Source organism: Anolis carolinensis, chromosome 5 (genome assembly GCF_035594765.1).
Source record: "Anolis carolinensis isolate JA03-04 chromosome 5, rAnoCar3.1.pri, whole genome shotgun sequence".
NCBI classification, from domain to species: domain Eukaryota; kingdom Metazoa; phylum Chordata; class Lepidosauria; order Squamata; family Dactyloidae; genus Anolis; species Anolis carolinensis.
The window spans coordinates 75,538,166-75,564,747 of record NC_085845.1 but is presented as its reverse complement, the minus strand read 5'-3'; the positions used below and the strand labels follow the sequence as shown (position 1 = coordinate 75,564,747).

Here is a 26,582-nt window from a genome sequence, read left to right as displayed (position 1 = left end):
TAAAAACATAAAAAGCGTCATGGTGCATCAGATTAGATCAGATCAAATTAGTACCCAGACTATAAGATGGAAATGTTACTTTTTGAACTAAAACTCCCAGAATCCCACACCTAACATGGTGAGGGGATATTCAAAATTATGCTCAATGGAAGGAAATTTTCCAAGGTATTTTATTGATCAGCACATAAGGTAATCAGCTACCCAACAAAACTCACAAGCAGGACATGAGTGTAGCTGCACTGGCCATAAGAACCCTAGCAAATGATACATAAATATTATGTGCCTTAAGGTCATTTCTGACTTGTGGTAACCCTTTCATGGGGGAAAGAGTGACTTGACACCCACTGGGTTTATTTATTTATTTATTTCCGATATTTCTACCCCGCCCTTCTCTCCTAGGGGACCCTAGGGTTTCCATGATTGAGGGAGGATTCAATCCCTGGTCTCTAGAATTATAATCCAACCTTCAATTCGCTACACCAAAGGATTACTGCTCTGTAGATGTGTTTAGCCATTGATGCCCTTCTGTTTGTGAATTTACCTAGTCTCCTTCCAAACCCTTCCAAGAGGAAGCTCGTGACAATATCCTGTGATAGCAAAAATCCACAATTTAACCATGGGCTATGCTGAGAAATGCTACCTTCAATCTGTCAAGATATTTTTTCCAAATATTGTAAGTTTGTTAGTCCTTGCTCCTTAACAGTTGTTATCTTTACTCAGTTCACTGGCTTTAAGTCTTCTAGAAATAATTTGCTCCAACCATTTCTAGAAAGGTTGTACTGGTCTCTACAGACTACATTTCCTCCATCCATTTTATGTCTGGTTGCTAATAAAAACATCTGAATTTTGAGCTCATCTGTTTATATTCTCCTGATGTACCTAGTTACTACACAAGTTACTACACAAATTTGTCTTGCACCATTTTACAAAATTCTTTGAAGATATACACTAAAAGTGGCTAACAGCACTTCCCAAAGCTATTATTAAAATACTATTAATTAGTTGTTGTTGTTGAAAAAAATGTTGGCAAGCTAAGAGAAATCTTGTGGTTTCCCAGGAGGGAAAAATCAATCAGAATTATTCATTTCAATATATCAAATAGAAGATTAAGAGCTTGAGTAAAAAGACCAAGGGTGCTTTTCACAGGGTGGAATGTCATGGAGCCAGATCCCAGGGCTGAATTTCCAAGCCCTGAATCTGACTTCATAACATAAACAATCCTGCAAGCACCTGGCGGGAGAAGATAAAATGAGCCTGGGAACTCAGGGTTGAAAGTATAAACAATTATAATTGATGTAGTGTGTGGGAATGGTAGTAATGTGATCCAGGGGGTGGGATTTGATGATGATATTTGCGTGTGGTATTACGTTGCATCAGAAGTGATAAAATTAGATGTATGTAAACATTAGGTCATTCTCGACTTTTCCAAAGTCATGTATTCTTCAATAAAGATTGGATTTGAGAGCAGCTATCTTTGATCTGCGTTCAGACTGGTCCTTTGAAGTGAGCCCGACATTTAAGTCGAGAATCCCGTTCTCACCCTCCTGCGGAATTCGCAGTGAAGTGATAATGAGTGAAGAAGGAGATCAAAGCCCAAATGGGGCAGGGAGGCCTTTGCAAGGGGCCCGGCCGAAGAGAGAAGAGACGCTGCAAGCCATAGCTTCCTCTACGGGGTACCCCAGGCCGAACGGCGTGACCCAGAGGATTCCCAGGGGAGGAAGAGGCGTCTCTGCGGCTGCGGAAACCAGTTGGGGATCTGGAGGAAGCATGCCGGAGACCGTGGCCCTGCGGTTATCCATCCTGGAAACTAATTTATCCAGGCTGTCGGAAACCGTGGGGAGGTTGGTGCCACTATTGGAAGAGAATCTCCAAAAGGAACCCATCCGATATGGCGCCGAGAGAGAGCCAAGTAAAGAAGGAGATTGGAGCCAGAGGGGCCAGCGAGCGTCAACGCAGAGTCCCGTGGCGGCAAGGGACGAGGGAGATGAGGAATACTGGCAGGAGCTGGAGTTCCGAGACAGAATGGCGCGCGAAGTGGAGCGCCAGCGAGCTCTGGGAACTCTGAGGCCGCCATCTCCAACAGAGCTCCCAACCCCCCGGATGGGCGTCGGGGTGGAAAGGCCACTGGGGCCAGGGATCGGGTCCAGTGGATTTGCAGACGAAGGCGGAGAGGAGCGGGGGATCCAGGAAGAGGAGGAGGATGTGCCGTACGACGAGGAAAGGCGAGATGAGGGGGCTACAGCGAGGCCAGCATGCGGATGGGCGGAAGGGCCGACAGCGGCGGCAGACTTTCAGGAGCCGCGCAGAATGACCACCGGAGTGGGGCGCGGCGTGTTCCAAGGAGCCGCCCGAGGAAACCTGATGCAACCCTTCCCCATGCCTCCCAGACAGCATCAACGGGCCGCAGAATGGATGCCAAGAAGGGAAGATCTCAAACTAGAATACGGAGGGGAATCAGATGAACTGAACTTTTTTCTAATTAGCATCAGAGGATACATGGAAGACAATGCACACACATTCCCCTCCGAAGCAAGCAGGGTTCGAGCCATCGGCAACACACTAAAGCGAGGAGCAGCCAGCTGGTATGTGCAGCTACATGCCAGACGCGACCCATGCCTGAGGTCAGTGCCCCGCTTCCTCGCCGCGCTGGAAACCCGGTTCAGAGACCGGCTAGAGCAATTGAGGGCTCGAGACCAGCTGAAAGGAATAAAGCAGAGAGACAAAACAGTGCCCGAGTACGCAGAGGAATTCCTCCACCTCGCGGAAAGGGTACCAGAGTGGTCTGAAGTGACCAAAGTGGAATTATTTAAAGAGGGACTACGCCCCGAGATTTTCAGCTGGGCAGCGCATAGAGATGACCCCGAAACGCTCCAGGGATGGATTCAACTAGCGGGGCGCGTCGAATCCACCCTGGCCCAAGTAAAGCGCTTCAGGAGCAGCAGCGGCCAGCAAAGACCGGTGGCGAGAGGTCGAGGAGAAACGAGGAAGCAGGAAAGACCCGGAGGGAGGCCGGGGATTCCCTCCAGAGGAGACGACAACAAACCTAAACCGGGATGCTTTGTATGTGGGAAGACGGGCCACCGGGCAGCAGAATGCTGGGCCCGGAAGGGGGAGCCGCCAAAACCCCCAAAGCCCAAGCCAGCAACCGGGAGGCGCGCGGAAGAGGAGGCGCAAGCCCCAGAATCTTCAGAAAAACTGGTGAGTCGGGACAAACGCATGATAGTAGTGCCAATCTGCCTCTCGGGGCTAGAGAATCGGGCCACCTGCAAGGCATTTGTGGATTGTGGTTGTTCTAGAAATATTATAACTCCGGAATTAGCAGGAGCGCTGAAATGCCAGCAGATGGCGCTTGACTCCCCAATTGCATTTTCGCAGCTAGATGGATCAGTCGCTGCTGGGGAAGTATCTACAAAGGAAATACGGGGGGTCCCATGTAAAATAGGCAAATGGGAAGGAAGAATATCCTTTGTGATAGCCCCTATTGCCACATACCACGTAATATTAGGGATACCATGGCTCGAACAGGCAAATCCTGAAGTAGATTGGAGAGGAAAGAGCCTAGCATTCAAAGAACAGCAGACGCAATGGGAGATAAGCAAAATTGCAGAAGAGGAGGACGAGGAAGATGAAGCAGGTGAAATAGACCCACAGCTATTGCCACCTGAATACAGAGACTTTGTGGATGTTTTCAATCAGAAAGAGGCCAGTAAATTGCCTCCCAAAAGGAATATAGAAGTAGAAATTGAAATAACCCCAGGAGCAAACTTACCAAAACCAAAAGTGTATCCCATGTCTGTGCAGGAGAAGGAGGAATTGAGGAAATATATTGATAAAAACCTGGCGCGAGGCTTCATTAAGCCATCCAACTCTCCTCTCGGGGCCCCAGTGTTATTTAGGAGAAAGAAAGACAACTCCCTACGATTGTGCATTGATTATCGAAATTTAAACGCAATTACTAAGGACAATAAATACCCTATGCCCTTAGTAAAGGATTTAATTACCGTATTGAAGAAAGGGAGCATATTTACTAAACTGGATTTAATTGAGGCGTATCATAAATTAAGAATCAAACCGGAGGATACTTGGAAAACTGCATTTTCCTGCGCATTCGGCCATTTTGAATATAAAATTTTGCCTTTCGGTTTAAAAAATGGAGGCGGTTGCTTTATGCAGCTTATAAATGAAATACTACACCCATTGTTGTACAGAGGGGTATTCATATTTCTTGATGATATCTTGATCGTGAATGAAGATAAGGAAAAGCACGTAAAATTGGTCCGGGAAGTTTTGCAGAGACTAAGGGAAGCAAAGCTGTACGCAAAACTGTCCAAATGTGAATTTAATAAAACTCAAATTGACTTTCTGGGGTATCGGATATCTCCAGAAGGGCTAGCTATGGATCCAGCTAAAGTATCAGATGTGAAAGAATGGGGAGTGCCTCAAACAAGGAGGCAATTGCAATCATTTCTGGGGTTTGCAAATTTTTACAGACCCTTCATAAAAGGCTTCGCGCAAATAACCGCACCCCTTACTGAACTTTTAAAAACAAAAGGGAAAGGGGAGACAGCAAAAGTAAAAGCTCCTGGCGCCAGACTAAGTTGGACGCCAGAATGCCAAAAGGCATTCGAAACCCTAAAAGAATGCTTCACAGAAGGACCCATCCTAAAACACCCCGATATCAGGAGCCCTTTCATAATCCATTGCGATGCCTCAGACTGTGCGTACGGGGCAGTACTATTGCAAAAAGATCAAAATGGGAACTTAAAACCCTGTGGATATTTGTCCCGGAAGTTCAGCGAAACTGAAAAAAGTTGGCCAATATGGGAAAAAGAGGCATTAGCCATATTAAAAGCCTTAGAATGCTGGCGACACTTCCTCGAAGGAAGCGGAATCCCATTTGAAATTTGGTCTGACCATAAGAACCTCCAGTATTTAAAATCTCCTAGAAAATTATCTCCCAAACAAATTAGATGGGCGCAATACTTCAGCAGATTCGATTTCCAATTAAAGTTTTTTCAAGGGAAGCAGAATGTCTTGGCAGATGCTCTTTCACGCATGCCTCAACACGAAGGCATAACCACAGCAAAAGAGGGGACAATATTCTCTGACAAACAATGGGGCTTAGCTGTCAGGACAAGAGCACAAACCCAAAAGGAGAACACGGCTTTTGTTGAACTCGGCGGGGAAGATAATTGGGGAAATGAACTGAAACAGTCTTATGAAGGAGATCAATGGATCGCATCCAACGCAGAAAAGGGGGAGCAGAAGGGGGGATTTTGGTTTGTAAACAAGAAACTGTATATCCCAGCAATATTAAGGATTAAGATTTTGCATCGTTTTCACAACAACCAGAGCGCTGGTCATACAGGAATTACAAAAACAACAAAGGCAATAGCAAAACATTGTTGGTGGCCAGGAATGAGGAAGGACATAAAGAATCATGTTGTTCAATGTGATGATTGTGCCAGAAATAAATCGAGAGGAGGGAAGCCTATGGGATTATTACAAACGGTAGCGGAACCTACCAGACCTTGGGAATGTGTAGCTATGGACTTTGTGGGGGAACTGCCGGTTAGCAAAGGACATCGTTATATTTGGACAGTATTAGACCTGTTTTCTAAACAGGCCCACTTTATAGCGCTGACGAAACTACCATCGGCCGAGAAACTAGCTGAACTGTACATAAATCATATTTACAAACTGCATGGATGTCCCAGTAGAGTGGTCAGTGACAGAGGAGTACAATTCACAGCAAAATTTTGGGAAAAATTCTTGGAAATGCTAGGAGCAGAAAGGAGTCTAAGTTCTGCTTTTCACCCCATGACAAACGGGGCGGTAGAACGTACTCAGCAGACGCTTGGGCAGTTCCTTCGAATGTACTCTAACATGAGACAAAATGACTGGTCTAGGTGGTTGGCTTTTGCGGAACTAGCTTTTAATTCGACTATACATTCAGCAACAAATAAAACCCCCTTTGAAGTAGTTTACGGGTATGAAATACAGCCTTTACCCCAGTTGCCAAGATGGACAGAAAATGAGGAAACAGAGGCAGGGAAATGGAAAACGCAAATGCTAGAATGCTGGAGTCAAGTGACTGCATCCTTAAAGGAAGCACACAAAAAGTATAAAGCGTTCGCAGACAGAAAGAGGGTGGAAGGCGATAAATTAGATAAAGGAGATCTAGTGTGGTTAAGTACCCAAAACATCAAATTGGGGCTACCTTCAAGAAAACTGAGCCCCAAATATATTGGACCATTCAGAATACAGGGTGTTATCAATGAAGTAACTTTCCAGTTGGCATTGCCAAAAAGTTTAGGGAAAATACACCCAGTGTTCCATCGCAGCTTACTGAAAAAGTATATGGGGACTTTGGACAAAATGGACACATAGAGTTATTGTTTGATTTGTTTCAGAACTATGATGAAAGAAGAACCGAAGAGGAGGACGAAGAAAACGAGGGCGCCATGTCATGGAGCCAGATCCCAGGGCTGAATTTCCAAGCCCTGAATCTGACTTCATAACATAAACAATCCTGCAAGCACCTGGCGGGAGAAGATAAAATGAGCCTGGGAACTCAGGGTTGAAAGTATAAACAATTATAATTGATGTAGTGTGTGGGAATGGTAGTAATGTGATCCAGGGGGTGGGATTTGATGATGATATTTGCGTGTGGTATTACGTTGCATCAGAAGTGATAAAATTAGATGTATGTAAACATTAGGTCATTCTCGACTTTTCCAAAGTCATGTATTCTTCAATAAAGATTGGATTTGAGAGCAGCTATCTTTGATCTGCGTTCAGACTGGTCCTTTGAAGTGAGCCCGACAGTGGAAAATACAGAAAACCAAATATAGGGTGGTGCAAGGCAAAGAAGGATGCACAAGTTAGAATGGAAAACAGGGAAAGATATTACAAATTTGATTCCAGATGATGAATAGAAAGGAAGAGTGAGGGAGAGAGAGGGCGCTTCCACACAGGACTTAAACCCAAATCAAAGCGGGTTTAAGAAACCTGCTTCATCGTGGGTTTAAGCCTCCATGTACAAAGAAAAATCCAGGCTGAAATGGGGCTACCCCAAACCACCCCCAAAAGCCTTAAAATGTAAAACAAACAAACAAACAAAAAAACCCAGGATCCGCATTTTGGGCCCTGTCTGGAGGGGCCCAGAGAAAGACCTTTCCCCTGACTGCTGGAGGTCTCCAGAAACATCTCTCTGTGGTCCTGATACTTTTACAATTCCACACAATGTTTAAAGTGAAAGCCAAACTCTAAGCTACCAAACTCTGCACTGAATTTCCAAGCTTGTACAGCAAAATCTGTTGACAGGCATTAAAATCACAAACATCTTTTCTTAAAACCAAGTTCTCTGTGTTCTACAAGTTATTTTTGTTACTTCCCATTGAATCAACTCCAGTTTTTTTTAAAGAAGCAAGTCTTAGAAGAAGAAGAAGAAGAAGAAAAACCAACAGTTCGGCTGTGCAAACAGAAAACAGATGCCCATGAAACCAGGGACCAGCATGCCGTTTTTGTCTATGGAGTGAGATCAACTTGTGTCTGCCTTTAGTCAGCCCTCCATATCCATGGGATCTGTACCACAGATTAAACCATTCATGGCTTAAAAATGTTTTTTTATTAACCTCTCCAAACTCCGAGTTTGCTTTTTTATGAAAGGGTCATCATTTTATTTTGCCATTGTATGTAACGGGACTTGAAAATGATTGCCCAATGATTTCGTATCTATAAGGGCCCTGGAATCAAACCCTAATGGATACCAAAGGTCTATTGTACATTTGAATGATGCATATATTTGTCTCCATATCTCACATGTTTTTATGATTGGTTTCTCTCATTTCATATATGTACACCTTGTTATACAACACTTATACATTTTCTAGTTCAGAAGTAGGAGTCATGTAACCCTTCAGAAGGTGTCCAACTGTAAGTTCCTGGAGTCCTGGTCAGCATAAGAAATAGAAAGGAATGTGTGAACCTGTAGTCCAACAAAGCTGGGGGGCTGTTCTATCTTTGCAGTTGTTAACTGCCATCAAGTTGACTTCCATTTAGGATAATCCTATGAATGAACCTTGTAGGGCCCTTCCGGACAGGGCCCAAATTGCGGGCCCTGACAGACTTTTACTAGAGGCTTCCAAATGATGCCTCTGGTAAAAGAGAATTAATTTGGGACATAGCAGAAAAACCCTACTTTGTCCCGAATTAATTTGATACCCCATTAGAAATGGACCTTCCTGAAAGGCTCTGGTCTATTGGGGGTATGGGGCCTATTATATTTTTTAAAGTTTTTGAAATGATTGCCTACTGATTTATGTGATCATTTTAATTAATATAATACTATGTCTTATACCTTTTAACTGACTCTCTGGAAGCTGCCTGGGGGCACATTCTCGGAGAAAGGTGGTATAAAATTGAAATAAAGGAAGCAATGAATGAATGAATATCATGTCTTCTCATGTACCAAGTACAATAGTCTCAGTTTAGTCACTTTGGATTCTGGAGGAAGTTTAGACTTAATTTGCTCCAGGAGCCATTTAATTTTTTTTTTAAACCCTTATTTATATACCGCCCTATCTTCTCAAGGAACTGAGCACAGTTTCCAGCATAACAGAAAACCATACAACAACTTAAAACCACATGACAACTAAACATAATACAATAATGAACATAAGTATACAAGACATACAAATCAATCAATTAACACAGTCTTAAAAACTAATGACAGAAGACTCCATCAACGAACCAAGATACCGTGACCAGGGTTCAACATTGGCGTGGCCAACTATAAGGTGCTAGGCACCTTATAGTCTTTAAAATACATATATTTGTAGAACTCTTTGCCAGCACCATATTTCATATGCATTGGTTTCCTTCCTGTCAGCTTCCTTCACTGTCCAGCTTTCACAATAATACACAAAAAATGGAACTGCAAGTGTGCCTTTGAACATTTTTCCTTGAGTTTATCCAGTAATCATTCACATCTCCTCTTTTTGAGTCTAATCCTGCTTTATGTATGATATGTTCATCACACACTCTATGCTTTACTTGGGGTTGCCTTTGAAGACTGTTTGGAAGCATCAAATAGTCCAACGAGAGGCAGCCAGGTTAATAACTGGGATGGCATACAAGGAGCACACAACTCCCATGTTGCGTCAACTCCACTGGTTGCCAGTTTGCTCCCGAGCACAATTCAAAGTGTTGGCTTTGGCCAATAAAGCCTTAAATGGCCCCTATCCAAATGCATCTCCCTCTATGAACCACCACGAAGATTAAGATCTTCTGGGGAGGCCCTGCTCTCGGTCCTGCCACTGTCACAGGCACATTTGGAGGGGACGAGAGAGAGGGCCTTCTCTGTGATTGCCCCTCGGCTATGGAACTCTCTCCTTGGCGAGATTAGATCAGTCCCCTCCCTCCTGTCCTTCCAAAAGATGGTAAAACTTGGCTGTGGCACAAAGACTTTGGGATAGTAATAGGAAATTTCACTCTGCTGACCGGATCCAGTACGGCTTACTTGTGATGGTTTTCAGGGCGCGTTCAACGCCACTGTTTAAGGAGCTCCACTGGCTGCCGTTTATTTTCCAAGCCCAATTCAAGGTGCAGGTCATTACCTACAAAGCCCTAAACCAGGGGTCCCCAAACTAAGGCCCGGGGGCCGGATGCGGCCCATCGAAGCCATTTATCCGGCCCCCACGACACAAGGGCAGAAGGGGGTTGGGCTAAGTAACCCAAGGGGTCTCTTCTTCTCTTACAACCATTATTATTATTATTATTATTATTATTATTATTATTATTATTATTATTATTATTATTATTATTATTAAGGCTGGGTGGCCATCTATCAGGGATGCTTTGCTTGTGCTTTTGGTGCACAGAGGCAGAAGGGGGTTGGACTAAATGGCCCAAGGGGTCTCTTCCAACCCTCTTTCTTCTTCTTCTTCTTCTTCTTCTTCTTCTTCTTTTTCTTCTTCTTCTTCTTAACATTGACGCTGGGTGGTCATCTGTCAGGGGTGCTTTGCTTGTGCTTTCGATGCACAAAGCAGAAGGGGATTGGACTTAATGGCCCAAAGGGTGTCTTCCAACCCTCTTTTTTATTGTTATTGTTATTTATTTATTTATTTATTTATTTATTATTGCTCGGTGGCCAACTATAGTCCGGCCCTCCAACGGTCCGAAGGATCATGAACTGGCCCCCTGTTTAAAAAGTTTGGGGACCCCTGCCCTAAACGGTTTGGGACCCATCTACCTTCGAGACCGCATTTCCCCCTATGAACCCGCACGATCTCTTCGCTCGTTGGGGGAGGCCCTCCTCTTGCTTCCACTACCCTCGCAGTCACGTTTGGTGGGGACAAGAGAGAGGGCCTTCTCCGTCGTGGCCCCCCGGCTCTGGAACTCGCTCCCCAGGGAGATTAGGCAGGCCCCCACCCTTCTTTCTTTTCGGAAGAGCCTGAAAACCTGGCTCTTCCAGAAGGCCTTTGATGATTGATCCTTGTAGGATCAACTTACTTGCCTACTAAGCAATAGACCCTCAAGTATGCTTTCTCAGGATACACTTAGCACTTTAATTACTACACCTGCTGTGTAATTACCCCTCCCTGATGACTTGACATTTTTCTGCACCTTGGCCCAGATATTTTTGATCCAACTCATGATTTTAACATCATTTTGTATATTGACCTTTTATAATTGTTTTATCCATGTTGATGTTTTATTGTTGGCTGATTTGTTTATTGTTCTTGTTTTGATTTTGTGCTGTTGCGTCCAGGCATGGCCCCATGTAAGCTGCCCCGAGTCCCTTCAGGGAGATGGGGTGGGGTATAAGAATAAAGTTATTATTATATTATTGTTATTAAATAATTGTTTTAATGTGAAGATAACTGCTTTTAGTGTTTATGTATATTTATAGTTTATTTTATATTCCGGCATTGAATGTTTGCCATATATATGTTGTGCTCTGCCCTGGATCACCTTCGGGGTGAGAAGGGCAGAATATAAATGTTTTAAATAAATAAATAAAATGAATACAAATTAACAGAAAGGGTGATAAAATGCAGCCTAGCCTGAACTCTTTGCCTATTGGAAACCATTTCATTTCTCCTTTTTTTCTGCTTTAATGATGGCCCCTTGTCCTTAGTAAAGGTTACTAGATGCCAAAGAATAATGACACATAACATTTTTGTTTGCTTCGTTTGTTTGGAAAAATGTAAAATGTTTGGTTAAAAAACAAACCCTCAAGGCAATTTTAACTTAATCTTCATCTGGCTGAGCTTGTCGAGAAGGCAGCTGGCTTCGCATGCAGAAGGCTTCAGATTCCTGGAACCCAAGGACAATAAAAATGTAGCTTCACCCTTGACATTTAATTGATAATGCTGACCTTTTAGTTATTTTGTTTAGAGCAGCAAGGCAAAAAAAAAAATCACTGCTTTAGGGAGCAGGAGGATGGTGCTAACATCCCAACTTTTATGGTAGGGTCGACTCTAGACTGTGTGTCAAATGTGTATGCACTAAGCCTAACAATTGGAGCTGAATCAATAAGTAATTGATCAGCCTTCCTTGTTCACCCTGGCTGGAATTAATAACTTAGAGCAAATTAATTAATTTCCTAGAGATGGCTTGGATGTCTAAAAACAATTAATTTCAAGATTGAGGCCAAACTAGATTGGATGCCTTTGCTTTGCTGCACTACTATAATCTTGGGCCTGAGATCTCACTATGAAATGTTGTAATGGCACCATCACAAGACATCATTCTAGGCTGAAGGCAACCACTAGGTTAGCCCTCTTTGTCCAGTACGGCTTCCAGTTTGTTTTAACGTGCATTTCTTCAAAAGGGATAAGCTTATATTGGATAGCATTGGGAGGAGGGATATTTTGACCGTAAACATCCCTTTGAGGCAGCTCAATGGTTTAGAGATCCTATAGGTCTTCAAAAAAAAAAAAAACATTCAGAGACTCAAATCCCATGCCTGTGTTGGATAGAGCCATGGCAGTAAAAATGGCATCCAAGAATGATAAATGTGTTCTGTGGAAACACACTTCATGTCCAAGAGGGAAATGACAGTCAAAGCGAGGGAGTATTAAATACAGAGGACCCATTCCTTTCATTGCTGGTCATTCACTCATGGTGATTTGTATGTGTATATGTACCCTAGGGTAACCATTTGTTGGAAACAATTTGAAGGAACACCATCATCACAACAGATGCGCCTCCCAGTTGCCCGTCAACTTATGACAACACAATGAATTTCATGGGGCTTTCTTAGGCAAGGGATACCCAGAGGTGGTTTAGTCAGTTCCTTCTTCTGAAATATTAATTGCTGATCTCCCATCCAAGTAACAACCAGGGTTGACTCTACTTGTTTTCCAAAATTGGGTAGGACCTAGTGCCTTTGTACTATTTTAACATCCCAACAAAACTATTAGTATTCACAAATTTTGAGATAGATTCAGGAAACCTAAATAGTAGCATCCCATGCTATCTTTTAATTTGGAACAGAGGCTCATGGGCCTATTCAGTCAAGTTTAATTGTTTTGAAACTTGGATGTTACTTGTGTTCTAGGTAATGTTATTAGTGTGTGCTAAGGACATATAATGCTATTTCATATACTGTATTTAGAAGGTTATGGAAGTTATTACTCATGTTTGTTGTGGTGTGTCTTCAAATTGTTTTCAAGTTAGGGCAACTCTAAGGGGAACCTCCCATAGGGTTTTCTTGACAAGCTTTATATAGGAAAGGTTTGCCATTTGCCATTTTTTCTTACACTGAAAGAGTGTAACTTACTCAAAGTGGGTTCCCATAGATGAGCAGAGATTCAGTCCCTGTTGTCTTGAAGTCTTGGTTCAACACTCATGCCACTATATCTAACTGGCTCAAATACCCTGATTTTATGCTCAGAAATCGCAGATGCAGACTGCAGCCAGAAAATCAGAAGACGTTTATTTCTTGGGAGGAGAGCAATGACCAATCTTGATAAAATAGTGAAGAGTAGAGACATCACACTGGCAACGAAAGTCCACATAGTTAAAGCAGTAGTATTCCCTGTAGTAATCTATGGATGTGAGAGCTGGACCACAATAAAAGTCTGAGCGAAGGAAGACAGATGCTTTTGTACTGTGGTGTTGGAGGAAAATTCTGAAAGTGCCTTGGACCGCAAGAAGATCCAACCAGTCCATACTCCAAGAAATAATGCCTGACAGCTCACTAGAGGGAAGGATATGAGAGGCAAAGATGAAGTACTTTGGCCACATAATGAGAAGACAGGAAAGCTTGGAGAAAACTTGGTTCTCTCTCTTGTTCCAAAGAGCGTTTGTTCTACAAGTATGCTGATTAGTTTTATTTCATTCACCTGACACCTTCAAGCAGAGTATTCCCAGAGCTGTACAAGGACAAGAAGCTCAATTCACTTTCTAAGCATTTTCCTAAAGTTAATACTTACTGGTATGGCTGACTCTCAACCAACAAGTTATGTGAGGTGCTATCAGACTCATTATCAACGAAGACATTATACACCATTGTGAGCGCAGCACAACAATCAGATATTATTCAATAGCTCAGTTACGTCATTTTGTACATGTGATCACTAATTAAGTGCATTGACTCTATATAACATTCAGCCTAATAACTCCTAATTATGAGGTATGCTTGTGCGGCTCCTTTAATCTACGGGCTTTTTAGATCTATTAAAGAAGCCTCATGGTCTCACACATGAACTGATCTTGCTAGTCAGCAGGCATGTAGTGCTTGCAAATGACCTGTCCATCTTCACATATTCCTAGATGACTCTACAACAGAACTGAGACCTATTTAGGAAGAATGCAAGGACAAAGGAAGCCTCCTTACAATAAGTCATATAATCTACTCCTCTAGTGTCTTATTGTCTCCAGTTATTGGCAACAGCTATCAGGTGTTTAGATAAAGGTCTTCTCTAGCCTACCTGGATTTGGAGCTTCAATCGATTCCCTCATCTCAAATTTCCAATTGGCTTTCAGAAATCACTTTGCACATATTTTAGCATATGTATTATGATTTGTTAATCATCATATTTTATTATGTACAGTAGAGTCTCACTAATCCAACATAAACGGGATGTTGGATAAGCGAATACGCTGGATAATAAGGAGAGATTAAGGAAAAGCCTATTAAACATCAAATTAGGTTATGATTTTGCAAATTAAGCACCAAAACATCATGTTATACAACAAATTTGACAGAAAAAGTATTTCAATACGCAGTAATGCTATGTAGTAAGTACTGTATTTACGAATTTAGCACCAAAATATCAAGATGTATTGAAAACATTGACTACAAAAATGCATTGGATAATCCAGAATGTTGGATAAGTGAGACTCTACTGTACTAGCTTGGGTACCCAGCATGGGTTATTTCAAAAAGTCATTTTTTTAATAAAAAAAATGTACAAAATGCATAAGGTTGTAGATTAACTACAACTGAAATCATGCCAGGTTAACCCTGAGAAACTCCATCAGTACTTAAAGTTTGTTATGTTGGACAAGTTTGTTCTGGATGCATCATCAGTGGGGTTCAGTGTGCTCTCTGGCTGTAGGGTAAACTACAACTCCCACTATGATGTGTCAGTCCCCTCAAACCCCTCCAGTAGGTTGAGTTAGTCATGGATGTTCTGTGTGTCAAGTTCGATCCAGGTCCATAATTGCTGGAGGTCACAGTTTCTCTGGTTGTGGGTGAACTATACAGTAACTCCCAGAACGGAAGATCAGTTCTCCCCAAACCCCTCCAGTAACCAAATTTGGACACATCAGGTATGTGTGCCAAGTATGATCCAGATCCATCGGTGTTTGGGTTCATAGTGTTCTCTGGATGTAGGTGAACTATAGCTCCCCCAAATCAAGGGAAAATTTCCCCAAATATGTCCAGCATTTTTTGCTGGTCATGGGGGCTCTGTGTGTAATTTGGTCCAATTCAATCTTTAGTGGAGTTTAGAGTGCTCATTGATTGCAAGTGAACAATCCAAAATGCTCAGGCAAATTCCCCCCAAAACCCAGCAGTATTCAAATTTGGGCACATTGGGTATATGCATGCTAAGGTTGGTCCAGATCCATTCTTGTTTGGGCTTATAGTATGCTCTGGATGTAGGTGAACTACAATTCCTATAAATCCCTACTAAGATCTTCACCAAAACTGATGAATAAATTCCATTTCCAAGATGGTGTAATTGTCCCAATTTTTTTTTGATATGCTGTCATATAGATTCATGTGCACGGCATTCAAAATGGTGGTGGCACCAACTGAATTTTGCATTTTCGATATCTCATCCTAACTATTGATGGGAAAATCTGACAATAGCTTGCAATAGCTTGCAATCCTGCAATGTTTCTATCACCTTTCTTGTTGCGATTGGTCTGTTGCACGTCTGTGCTTGCATGCTGGCAGTCAACTGATGTCAGGGACCAGGATTCTCCTCCTTTTCCCGCAATTCCCAAGGTGTCTGTTTTCTGATTACTTTATATTTTACAATGATATTTGGGTCTTTTATTTACTCTAAAAATCAAAAAAATTATGAGACTGTGGAAGTGCGAAAAGGTAGACTTACAAGAGAGTAAGCAGAAAAACGATAGCAGGACCACTAACTACTGAATTGGTGCAATTGCAAAAATTAAGATAAGCATGATATAAAAAATACTCAACCCAGTCTATATCCATTATCAATGATAGTGTGACTGTAGAAGAATACTAGGTTCATGCAATAATATAAAGTCCTTCATGACTCAGTAATTCCAGGTTTTACTGATAACAATTGATTAATGCCAAAAGGCGCAGAGGATATGTAAGACCTGAGCCTGAAATCTACATTTTTTTTTCGCATCAGGAGAGACTTGAGAAACTGCAAATCGCTTTTGTTGTGAGAATTGGACGTCTACAAGGACGTTGCTCAGTGGACGCCCAGATGTTTTGATGTTTTAGCATCCTTGTGGGGGGCGTCTCTCATGTTCCTGCATGGGGAGCTGGAGCTGACAGAGGGAGCTCATCCGTTCTCTCTCTCCGGATTCGAACTAGCAATCTTCATGTCAGCAACCCAACCTTCAAATCAGCAGTCCTGCTGGCACAAGGGTTTAACCCTTTGTGCCACCGAGGGCATCCTGTATAATGTACAGGATTATACAGGATGACACATTTTAATTGACACAGCTTCTGTGTAACAGCTCGTGGAGAGCAACCTGTTAGATCACTTCCATTATGTTAAAAAAAACATCCTTCCTTTTCATATTGTGGATGAATGTTTTGAAGTGGCATAAGGAAGGCTACCTGAGCAATGAGTCTAAGCCACACTAATAGTATTGGTTTATTTACCTAACACTTCTGAGGTTCTCAAAAACCTCAGCTGCAGTGTTAACTCTAGGACTTGAGAGATCCATATGCAAGTCCCCACTGAATCATAAAATCTAGCCAGGTTATTCTGGTGACTCACTTTTCCCCAAAATGACAGGATAAAGTGGAAAAAATAAACCAAGGAAAAAAAAGCCATGTATGCTGCCTTGAGCTCATCGGAGATCATTTTACAATATATTTTATTAGTTACATTAATGTCTTTCCTTTCCTGCAATATTTTGGCCCTTCAGGTACTTTGCACTTCAACTCACAGAAGCCCTAGTTAGCACAATCTGTAATAAAAGACTAAACTATAGTCAAAAACATCAGAATATCAAAGATTTCTGTAAATGGTCCCAAATCCTTCTCTTGAGTAGACTAGTGGGCCCCTTGAGATCAGATGCCACCATGCACTGATTTACAATTTCTCAAACATTAAGACCATACCATTTTTCCCAGGAAAACACCATAAATTCATGTTATACATCCGGTGGCCTAGGGGATAAAAGCCTCGTGACTTGAAGGTTGGGTTGCTGACCTGAAAGCTGCCAGGTTCGAATCCCACCCGGGGAGAGCGTGGATGAGCTCCCTCTATCAGTTCCAGCTCCATGCGGGGACATGAGAGAAGCCTCCCACAAGGATGGTAAAACATCAAAACATCCGGGCGTCTCCTGGGCAATGTCCTTGCAGACGGCCAATTCTCTCACTCCAGAAGCAACTCTGGTTGCTCCTGACACGAAAAAAAAAATCTAAAAAATTGTGGGGGGAAAGCTCCCAGGCACTTAACTATTCTCATTTCAGAGGGCACTTCTAGACAGCCCTAAAACCCGTGCTTTAGAGGGTTGAAATAACCCACTTTGGCACAGGTTCCTGTTTCCACTTACCTACAGAAATCCTGGGCTTTCCCAGAAGGTGGCTACATGCCATCCTGATTGAAATTGGGATGGCATGAAGCCACCCCAAAGCCTCCCAATTTTTCCCTACAACCTACTTCAAAAGATTCCTGGCCACCCTTACTCCTCTCCTTGTGTTCCTCCTGGTGTGACAAAATGCCACCTGAGGAGATGGGAAGGGTGAGGAAGAAAATCCCCCCATTCCATTGTGTTTCATTTTCTTGCTCCAGGAGGATGCGAGGAGAGAAGTTATGGTGGCCAGGGACCTTTTAAAGCAGTGGTTCCCAACCTGTGGGCCATGACCCAGCAGTGGGCTGCGAGAACAAAAATCTGGTCTGTGAAGCTCCTTCCTTTTTATTTTATTTTATTTTATTTATTTTATTCCTGCTCCTTTCCACAGAGCTGACCAGAGCGTTAATAAAATCCACGAATAATAACACGGTCCTACAAAAACAAACAAACATTTTCTTGGTGTCTTTGTTTTTGGGCCTGTTCCTGGGGTTATTTGGGATGCTGATTCAGAAAATTTCATTGGATAGACCACATCAGCTCTAGATTATTCAATATGGTTTTCTGGGCAAGCAGATGGCGACTACTGGATAACATATGTTCTGTATCAGAAACTAGAGCTGATGTGGTCTATCCAATGCAATTTTCTGAATCAGCACCCCAAATAACCAAACTGAATCTAAAGTTGACCAAAAACTGATTCGTAACCCTTTTGGTATAAATGTTGGAGAGTGGTCCCTGGTCAAGTGGTCTCTGCTCAAATGGGCCCTGCTCAAAGTGTTCCCTGGTCAAGTGGGCCTTGGTCAAAAAAAGGTTGAGAACCACTGTTTTAAAGTACGTTTTAGAGGGAAATGGGGGGCTGGGAGGGAGGGGGCTCCGGAGCCCAAAAGGTGCAGGATGGCAGTGGATACAGAACCCCGGGGTCATGGAATACGACCCCGGAGGTCAGTCCCCACAGGCTCAATACCTTCTTAGACCCGGGTCTTTCAGGACAAACCTTGGTTTATTCTGAATTAACTCATTTTTACTGGAGGCATCCTTTGGACCGAGACACGTCCCACATTTTGGGACTCTCTGGATGGGCCCAGAGTTTCTTCTGTCCACTTGTTGAGGCTGATATATTTTAAACCTGAATATGCATGCCCAGATAAAAGATTTGTTCTCAGTCTATTATTACAAAGCATTTCAGCAAAAAGCATCTCTCTTTGGAATCTCCTTATGGCTTGAAATCACTTTTCTAAATTTGCTTTTACACAAGTTCCCATCTTTTTCCTAAAGGCCATTATAAACAGTTTTTTTCTATCTTCTTTATGATCTTATATATTTTTATAAGTCTTTGAAATAATACAAAATAATTTTATACTAGCTCTGTCCCATATCTGTTTCACATCCAAAGATGCACTTTACCTGGCAATATCCACTTTGTTAATGGAGTGAAATGTCAATATATATATGTCTACTTTGGGAAATTCGGTTCAAAATGGATTTACTTAAAATGATGCAAGTCATACCTAACTGAGTATGAAAAGGCCAACCATGAGCTGATAGTTTGGATGCAATGCATGGTTTTGAAAGCTTTTTTATTTCATTTCATTCTCTAGAAAAAGACTTTTGATTTATTAAGTGATATTATTTTCTGCTCAATAATACATTTTAACACAGTATAATGAATCTAATTTCCTATCCTGTTGGAGCATTTTATTTGAATTTCTCACAAAAACAAAATATTATTCTGTGGGGAGTACTAGAGTATATTCATTTTCTTTCCCGATAAACACACAGTTTTAAAAGCCAGGAACATTCCTGTTTCTCAGCTCAGTGCTATAACTAGTAAAGGCCTTTAGCAGTCAACGCCCAGATGTATTAAGCCTAGAAAAGCTCTCCAAAAACTAAAGTACCAACCAAAGGGAAAGAATGCACAAAGGAAGAGCTAAAAGTAAAATTAGATGACACAAAGGATCATAAGGAGTACAAGTTTTACATGCTAGAAAACACTAGACTGTGAAATGATCTGCTGGAAGAGATTTGACACCTAAAAGGCATGTTTCTCACTCCTTTTTATGCTTTTTTGGAATGTTAACAAATATGAAAGTTTTCTAGTGCATTAATAAAATATGGAGTAATTAAAAGATCACAAACATCCATATATGATAGTCACAACACATAAATGACACAATATGCCAGTGATTCCCAACCTTTTTTTGATGAGGGACCACTTTGACCAGGAAGCACTCTCCAACCATATTTAATAATATAGAGTTGATGTGGTCTATCCAATGCAATTTTCTGAATCAGCACCCCAAATAACCCCAGGAACAGGCCTAAAAATGAAGACCCCCACTTCCAGGTGCCACATGGAATGGCTCTCGTCAGAGGGGGGGACAAGGAGGAGAAGCAGCAGTCAGAAGGCTTGTTCTGCCTTTTGTGGGTAGTCAGCCTCTCCCCTCCTGACATCCCTGTTGCCTTGACACTATAAGAGGGTTTCACAAGACTAGTCACCCTCGTTGCAATGGTGTAGTAGCGGTGAGGCTGGGGACCATATTTTAGTTCTTGGGGACCACTGGTGGTCCATGGACCACAGGTTAGGAACCACTGCAAAATGCAATGCTTCCTCCCATAAATGATGACATGTCATCCTCCATATCTTTTACAATAAAGTGGCCAACTGCTTGGTAATGCTACAACATCTGGATTTAATTTGTGTTACTGAAAGGTTTTATTATAATGCTGTTGGAGTCAGTTAAACCACAAATAAAATGAATGAGAAAAGTCTCTTCAGATCTAACAGTGTGGTTTTAACTCATTTAATAAATTAAGAATTACGTACATGTTCATGCATACATTAAAAGACAGTACTTTCCATTGTAGTCATTTCCATAACAAATTTGTAAGTCCTAAGGTACAACTATATTCGTTATTATGTGAAATAAAGTGTTACTCAAGTTTTCTTGCCATGTTATTCCTACCTTTATTTAAACTGCAAGAAAATAAATAAATAAATGAGTACTAGGGACCTGCCATTTTCCAGATGAGTTACTATATTAAAACACCATAGCATTCAATACTTTGCAGGTGAAAATTGAAAATACATGTAGCAAGCGACGCTGAAAAAGGCAGCTGAAAAAGTGGAGCAGTAAAAGGGTTAAGGCTAAATCTGCACAGCTGGAAGGTATGAAAAACCAACCTTGTATTGCTGTCCATACACCCACTCTATCAACATTAACTGTTCACATTAAAGTAAACATTTTAGAAAGCAAATGCATGAATTTGAGCTATGCTTTAACATCCTCCTCAAATGATATCAAACTAGTAATGTGCTAGTAAGCATAGGAGAAAACTGCCCTAATTCACATTTTTCCCAACAGGATGCTCAACAGACTAAGATCTCTACAAATATCTTAGGGCAGTATTTCTCAACCTGGTGGTCGGGATCCCTGGGGGGGGGGGGGGTCACAAGGAGGGGTTGCCAAATTGGATAGGGACGATCAGAAAACACATATTTCTGATGGTCTTAGGTACCCTTTTAGCAGAGAAGGCTGAAGATCTCTCCACCTGTCCTCTTCCTTTTTGGAAATAGACGGCGAATCCTCCCTGTTTGCCCAATTCTATTGTTGCTGGGATTCAAGGGGTGCTTTGATTGTAAGTGAACTATAAATCCCAGCAACTAGAACTCCCAAACGTCAATGTATATTTCCCCCAAACTCCACCAGTGTTCACATTTGGGCATATTGAGTATTCTTGCCAAGTTTGGTCCAGATCCATCATTGTTTGAGTCAACAGTGCTCTCTGGATGTAGGTGAACTACAACTTCAAAAGTCAAGATCAATGCCCACCAAACTCGTCCATTATTTTCTGTTGGTCATGGGAGTTCTGCGTGCCAAGTTTGGTTCAATTCCATCATTGATGGAGTTCAGAATGCTCTTTGATTGTAAGTGAACTACAACTCCCAAATGACAGCATCAACCCTATCCAATTCCACCAGTATTTAGGCATATTGGGTATTTGTGTCAAATTTGATCCAGTGAATGAAAATACATCCTGCATATCAGATATTTACATTACGATTCATAACAGTAGCAAAATGACAGCTATGAAGTAGCAACGAAAATAATTTTATGGTTGGGAGGGGTCACCACAACATGAGGGGTCGCGACATTAAAAAGGTTGAGAACCACTGTTTTAGGACCCTTCCAGACAGGCCCTAAATCCCAGGATCTGATTCCAGGTTTTCTGTTTATCCCAGATTATCTGGCAGGGCAAACTCATATAATTCAGTTTAAAGCAGAAAACCTGAGAACAGATCCTAGGATATAGGGCCTGTCTGCAAGAGCTCTCATGAAAGTCTAACATTTCAGATATGTTTTACTGCACAAATCATGAGCCAACAAACAAAAGCCAGTTGATAGGAATGCCTGTAAAGTACTTGATGCCAGTTCCACACAGTTCTTGCAGCCCAAGCTTTCACCAATAATAGAACTGAATGTCATCCTACTGGTGGATATCATATGTAACATTTAACATTTCGGAGATGAAAATAAGATTATGGGTGTCCAAGCAACTCCTGAGGATTGTCAAATTGGCAAAAATGGTGGAAGGCCAAAGAACATACAAACTGAATGCATTGGTCTGGGCTTGCAAGGCTGGTCACGATTCTGTCATCTCTTTTCCTATGTCTCCAATAGAGTTAACTATTTACTTTTGCTCTTTGAACTCAATTTACAAGCAAGTGAAGTAAACTGTGGACAAAGGAACAAAGAAACTGGGACATTTTAAAAGCTGGAAAAGTAAAAGGGCTGAGGATTAATAAGAACTGTCATTGTAGAAGGGTTGGGGATATGATGTGATAGGGGATGCATTCAACGTTCTAAGAAGTTACAAGGGCTGGTTCATTGCTTTTGCACTAAGAGTTAAAGTCTGATTTAATCACACCTTCCCACACAACTTGCTTCAGCCACTGTACTGCATAAAACCGCGTGACCCAGCACTCAAAGCCAATGAGCAAATAGCCTCCGGGTGCAATCTCATACATCCAAAACCTCATTAAACATAGTGGGACTGACTTTGGGGGGGGGGGGGGGGGACAGTCATAGCATTACTTTGGAGCATGTTAAAAAACAGGATGCATTTGTTATTCTTCGCTGTCTTCAAGTCAATCGTAATCCATGGCAATAGCAACCCTATGAACACTCCTTTGCAATTAAAGCATATTTAGTGCAAAGAAATGTGAACTACACAGTGCACAAAACTGATTTTTGGGTCATGTTTACTGATCAACATATTAGCATGGAGGCAGGGCAAAAGGAAGAGATTTTGGTGAGACGTGGCTGCATAAATTATGCAAAAGTTTGACCCAACAGGAGAAAACAAAGCAATTAGATCCAGTACTCAGAAAAATGTGACTTAATTAGCATTTAGAAAACCAAGGAAGTCAAATAATCCCTACAGAAACTGGCTGGGTAATCCCAGCTGTGCGTTTAACTGCAAGCTTTAAACCACTTATTTTTTACAGTCTTGTTGGGACTTGTGCAGAGCAATCGCGGTTACGCTGCCATCTTCTTACAGTGTATGAGCTGCTGTATTTTTACGTGGAAGTATATCACTGTGAATGCCACACAACTGAATGCAGGACTCCGTCTACAGTGAATTAAATCTTAATCTAGTCAAATACAGTAAACAGTCCTTTCCCACAATGAGAGACCAAAGTGCAAATGTATAAACTAATCAAAGTTCACTCCAACTAGGCTGTAGTTTCCTTTCATAACTATGAAAGTCAGTGCATTATTCTGCTCTTTCTAAAAACACACCAGCACTTCTTTGCTGCCATTCATCTCAGTTTAAGATTTGCTTCTTGCCAATAGCCCAAACCCCACTGGAGGAGAGTGAAAGGTGGAACAAAACAGCTGAACTCACCTTTGTCATTACCGTAAGCAGCTAGGTCTTGAATTCATTTACAGCCTCACCTAGTATATCCAAACTGGCACATTTAAGGGGGGGGAATGAAAAAGAACGACTTTTCTTTAACAGATGTTCAGCCCCACGACAGGACAGGGCGTTTGAACTCCCAATCTGATACCTGCAGGAGGAAAACTGTAATTGGCTGGCCCACACAAGGAAATGCATGACATCACACATGGCTGGAAAGACAAACTTTGCAGCAAACACCTGAGTGATTTAAAGCAGCCGTCGGCCGCACCCGACCTGTCATGCATCTCCCAGACAAGTATGTTGAGTGCATTTGCCTGTATGCAGAGGTCCGATAACAGCCAAGCCATGCCCAGGAGGGATCTTTCCCTTGTGAGCAACACTCATCCCTTCCATTCAGATCTTTTATCTGTCTTTACTATGTGAGTCTGAAGATAGATTTGATTTGTAAGAGCAGGGCATTTCTCAAAACATTGGGTAAGTGACTTCGCCCAGATGTTATCCTATATTGGACCTTTAATGCCTGGATGATTGTTTAACATTTTAACTATATCGATTTTAACTATGACTTGTTTAAATTGTTTTTAAATTGTGTTGTCTGATGTCTAAATTGTTATTTTATGATTTTATGTGATTATATTGGGCTTGTTCCCTGTGTGAGCCGCCCCAATTCCCCTGCTGGGGAAATGGAGGCGGCATACAAAAATAAATTTATTATTATTTTATTGTATGACACAGCAAACAAGATAGACATACTGGATTTCATATCACAAAATCACAAGTCGAACACTTCCCAAGTGTCTAGGACTGTGTGATGTATTTTCGGATGATGTGTGCAGATCCCAGTAGGGTGGCCTTTTGCAGTTGGCAGATCGTAATTTTGTCAATGTCTGTTGTTTCCAAATGCCGGCTGAGATCTTTTGGCACGGCACCCAGTGTGCCCATCACCACCGGGACCACCTGCACTGGTTTCTGCCAGAGTCTTTGAAGTTCTATCTTGAGGTCCTGATAGCGGCTGAGTTTTTCCTGTTGTTTTTCATCAATGCGACTGTCACCTGGGATGGCAACATCAATGATCCAAACCTTTTTCTTTTCCACAACTGTGATGTCTGGTGTGTTGTGTTCCAGAACTTTGTCAGTCTGGAATTATTATTATTATTATTATTATTATTATTATTATTATTATTATTATTATTATTATTCTAGAGAGAGGACAGGAAAGATTTATAGTCTATCGTGATCATAGTATAATTCCCTTACCCACGGAATCCATATCCACAGTTTCACTTATCCATGCTTCCAAATAAAATCCCCCCTTCACCCGAGGAGTACTTGTGGATTCTATAGAATACCTCCAGCCTAAATACAATCAAAATATAGGTTTTGCTATTATCCATGGTTTCTGGTATCCCCTATAAACACAAGGATCATACTGCAAACACTTGAATGTCGGGTGCTTTCATCCATTTTATAAACAATAGAGTTGCCACTCCATATCCATGAATTCCATATCCCTGAATTCAACCATGGTCAAAAATATTTTTTTAAATCCGCCCAGCCATAAAACCCACTGAGGGCCCTTCTATGCATGTAGTAAATCCTGGAAATAACTGGAATAAAAGGGGTATGTGTGGCTAAATGAAGTTTGGAGAAAGTATGGGTGGAATCAGGTCAACAGCTGAAAAGCACGTTGAAAAGGTGTGCTTAAATCCTGATTCTGCCCCCTTTCATGAGCCACAGACACATAGGTGGCTAAAGGGAAGCACAATTGGAAAGCAATTGGAACTCTCTGCAACCATTTCTTTCTTATAATATTAAACAAAGCTTAAATTAGCAATGTTTGGCTACGGGAGGGACTGAGTTAAAAGGTAAAAAGCACATGTTAAAAAGATGTGCTTAAAATCTGATTCTGCCCCCAAAATGTGCGCCTTTGCTTGACTGTATATTTCTGCAGTCATGAAAAACACATGCTTTCTTTTCCTCACCCCTGTGTAGACTGCTCCACTGCACATGCACTTTTTAAAAGTCCGAAACAGCTGATAAGCTGATCGGACTGTCAAATGGATGCACAGGTAGTTAAAGGGAAGCACAAATTGAAAGCAGTTAGAACTCTCTTAAACTTTTTATTTTACACTTTATAATCTTAAGTAGAGGTTGAATTAATAATTGAGGGAAGAGAAGGATCCAACCATGTGAACCTGGTTGTATTTATATTAAGATATTTACATGTGCACATATACAGTCCAGCATCTAACAGAGGGCTTGTTTATATATAAAAAAACTTCCACCAGATGTCTCCTGCCTGCCCTCCACCTTGAGCCACTTCAAAAGAAGGCTGTGAGGACAGAGAGTGACCATATCCTGGGACTGACAGGTCTGTGTGTGGACCTGATGTCAGATCCCGGGATTTTTCGTCTTAGATTTAAAATGCGGATTTTGGTGCTGTTTGGAAGTGCCCTTAGAAGGAAACAGACAACACTAAATATATCAAGTAAATAATTGTGATATTCTCTTTTCAAAATAACAGCTACATTGCAATCATTATGTAATGTATCTATGTCTCAGTTGAGGAGAGAAACAAGGAGGAACAATGCAAGGAGAGGATCTATTGATCTCCAAGGCCTGTACTTATACAAAATGAAACTTGGAAAAAATCACTCTTGGGCTGCATTATTCACATTATGGCCGATGGATTTTTGGAGTGATAGTAACAACAACAAATTTAAGTATAAAATATGCTTCACTTAATTAAGCAGATATATTCTTGGGCATTATTTCTTTTAATAGAAAATAACAAAAAATACAGAAAAAACAGATAAAGGTTCATACACACATGTGTGCACACCCAAGGTGAGAGAAAAAGGACAAGTTTGACATGTTTCAACAAATGTTTTACCCAATACTTACATGATGAACACGTGAAATACAGCAACCAGGCCCACTAAGCCTTGCATGAGACCACATTTTCCAATTAATGCTTTTTTAATATGCTGGGAAGTGGATAGTGATGTGGCCATATCTGCTTTCCTCTTTTCTCTCTGTTTTGTTGTTCACATATCCCCAAGAAGGAATTGGTGGTGGGAAGCTTACCTTGAACTGTTGTAGGCAGATACATACAGTTGGAGTAGGCTTGGGGTAGTTCTACACAGATACTATAATGCACGTTGAAATCCACTTGAGAGAGAAGTGTTGACAAAATGCACACTGCCAATGCATGTTGCAGCGCACATCAAGTCGGAAAGTACAGATCAAGCCAGATGCACTGTAGCCAATCAGAGTATGATCTATGCAGGGCTCAAAACTTGGGCCAGAAAATGTAGAGCACCTGTCAGCACTTTAAAAATGCTGAAACACAGCTGACCGGAAGATAAACAGTTACTCCCCTGGGAGGGAAACTATATAAT

The 26,582-nt window shown here is 41.6% G+C and overlaps 1 protein-coding gene across 2 annotated transcripts in view; it reads right to left on the bottom strand.

Annotated features, from left to right (window-relative positions):
- The window catches only part of lnx1 (ligand of numb-protein X 1), a 137,527-nt gene extending 111,071 nt beyond the window's left edge, over positions 1-26,456 (bottom strand). Inside the window, exon 1 of one of the 2 annotated variants that reach the window (XM_008111662.3) lies at positions 26,269-26,456. The gene's annotated coding sequence lies outside the window, so the exon portion shown is untranslated. Of the gene's footprint in view, positions 1-23,166; positions 23,358-26,268 lie in introns of those variants that run through there. The other variant, XM_003221558.4, reaches the window with a different exon arrangement.
- Between the last annotated feature and the right edge of the window lie 126 nt (positions 26,457-26,582).